The sequence below is a fragment of the Cherax quadricarinatus genome, chromosome 62 (genome assembly GCF_038502225.1).
Source record: "Cherax quadricarinatus isolate ZL_2023a chromosome 62, ASM3850222v1, whole genome shotgun sequence".
Classification (NCBI taxonomy): domain Eukaryota; kingdom Metazoa; phylum Arthropoda; class Malacostraca; order Decapoda; family Parastacidae; genus Cherax; species Cherax quadricarinatus.
In genome coordinates this window covers 12,292,001-12,294,648 of record NC_091353.1, presented here as the reverse complement: position 1 = coordinate 12,294,648, position 2,648 = coordinate 12,292,001, and the positions used below count along the sequence as shown (strand labels likewise).

General features: G+C 48.5%; 1 long non-coding RNA gene across 1 annotated transcript in view; it reads right to left on the bottom strand.

Moving 5' to 3' along the window:
* The window catches only part of LOC138854548 (uncharacterized), a 102,101-nt gene extending 99,776 nt beyond the window's left edge, over positions 1-2,325 (bottom strand). The window contains exon 1 of the long non-coding RNA XR_011393740.1: positions 2,186-2,325. This is a non-coding gene — a long non-coding RNA (uncharacterized lncRNA). The remainder of the gene's footprint in view (positions 1-2,185) is intronic.
* Between the last annotated feature and the right edge of the window lie 323 nt (positions 2,326-2,648).

The window sequence follows — 2,648 nt, the reverse complement described above, 5'->3', positions numbered from 1 at the left end:
GCTTACATAGGGCGCCAGTACACAGTGTGGCTTACATAGGGCGCCAGTACACAGTGTGGCTTACATAGGGAGACAGTACACAGTGTGGCTTACATAGGGCGCCAGTACACAGTGTGGCTTACATAGGGCGCCAGTACACAGTGTGGCTTACATAGGGCGCCAGTACACAGTGTGGCTTACATAGGGCGCCAGTGCACAGTGTGGCTTACATAGAGCGACAGTACAGTGTGGCTTACATAGGGCGCCAGTACACAGTGTGGCTTACATAGGGAGACAGTACAGTGTGGCTTACATAGGGCGCCAGTACACAGTGTGGCTTACATAGGGAGACAGTACACAGTGTGGCTTACATAGGGCGCCAGTACACAGTGTGGCTTACATAGGAAGACAGTACACAGTGTGGCTTACATAGGGCGCCAGTACACAGTGTGGCTTACATAGGGCGACAGTACAGTGTGGCTTACATAGGGCGCCAGTACACAGTGTGGCTTACATAGGGAGACAGTACACAGTGTGGCTTACATAGGGCGCCAGTACACAGTGTGGCTTACATAGGAAGACAGTACACAGTGTGGCTTACATAGGGCGCCAGTACACAGTGTGGCTTACATAGGGAGACAGTACACAGTGTGGCTTACATAGGGCGCCAGTACACAGTGTGGCTTACATAGGGAGACAGTACACAGTGTGGCTTACATAGGGCGACAGTACAGTGTGGCTAACATAGGGCGCCAGTACACAGTGTGGCTTACATAGGGAGACAGTACACAGTGTGGCTTACATAGGGCGCCAGTACACAGTGTGGCTTACATAGGGAGACAGTACACAGTGTGGCTTACATAGGGCGCCAGTACACAGTGTGGCTTACATAGGGAGACAGTACACAGTGTGGCTTACATAGGGCGCCAGTACACAGTGTGGCTTACATAGGGAGACAGTACACAGTGTGGCTTACATAGGGCGACAGTACAGTGTGGCTTACATAGGGCGCCAGTACACAGTGTGGCTTACATAGGGAGACAGTACACAGTGTGGCTTACATAGGGCGCCAGTACACAGTGTGGCTTACATAGGGAGACAGTACACAGTGTGGCTTACATAGGGCGCCAGTACACAGTGTGGCTTACATAGGGAGACAGTACACAGTGTGGCTTACATAGGGCGACAGTACAGTGTGGCTAACATAGGGCGCTAGTACACAGTGTGGCTTACATAGGGAGACAGTACACAGTGTGGCTTACATAGGGCGCCAGTACACAGTGTGGCTTACATAGGGAGACAGTACACAGTGTGGCTTACATAGGGCGCCAGTACACAGTGTGGCTTACATAGGGAGACAGTTACTTCCCCTAGAACCCTAGTTGGTGAGAAGTCAGTGTTCAGTACTTGACCTGTGTTCCATAATGAGGGTCCCCACTTACGAATTGTTCCAGTAACGATATTGTGGGTTGGTTGTGAATTGCTGTAGTCGTGGTATTGTGGGTTAGTTGTGAATTATTGTAGTCGTGGTATTGTGGGTTAGTTGTGAATTGTTGTAGTCGTGGTATTGTGGGTTAGTTGTGAATTGTTGTAGTCGTGGTATTGTGGGTTAGTTGTGAATTGTTCCAGTCTTGGTAGTGTGGGTTAGTTGTGAAATGTTCCAGCCACTGTACGACTGGACACACATTTCGGACGATGTTTCGCCCGCTGAAAGGGCGAAATGGTATTCCACATAACCATGTTTCTTTCCCTTGACGAAGCCGTAACTTAAAAACATCAGAAGTAAATCAAGTCACTAGACGGTGTTTCACCCTTTTTCGTACCTACACCAACACTTCAAAATGCCACATTTAAGGGCAAAACGTAGCTTTTTTGTACTTTTCAGTGCCCTTTTTCCTTTCATTGGCCTTTCAGCGAAGCCATTTTTTGGCCGATATTTCTACGCATTGAATCAGGTCTCTGCCGCCTCTGATAGTCACCTTTTCGACTCGAATCAATTTCTTCCTTAGTCACTATGGCACCATTGATATGGTCTCTGCCATTTAATGGAAGGACCATTTATTGAAGATCTGGGACGTTATGGGGGGATTTATTTGTCTATTTTGAGTCACTGGGGATTAAATAAGAAATGGGATGTTAGTGAGATTTTGTGTGTTTGGGTTAATGTTAGGTCGTTAGAGATTGAATGGTTGATTGGTAGGCTCACCTGGGTTGAGGGGGTGAATGGTTGAGGTCGATGGTGATTTTACGTCAGGTTTGGGAGCAGGAATAACGTCTCTAAGAGAAGGGTGTCCTGGAAAGAGTGATGCGTCTCCTAGCAGCAAGACTCCGTACGACACTCTCTCTCTGGACACACTGATGCCGCCCACCCTGACCTAACACGACCCACCCCGACCCACCACGGCCCACCCACACCCACTCACCACCACCACACGAAGCCACGCCCACGGTAGACCACGCCTACTGGGGGCTATGCCCCCTTCTTGCAGCCCACACCACAAACGCATAAAGTAGAAAAGATCTGAATTAGACACATGTGTATCTAAAGATACCCAATTTGATACAGGTGTATCTAAAGATACCCAATTTGATACAGGTGTATCTAAAGATACCCAGGTGGAGTCTCCGAAGCATTTATCTACAAAGATCTAAAGGTAGAAAACTAAACT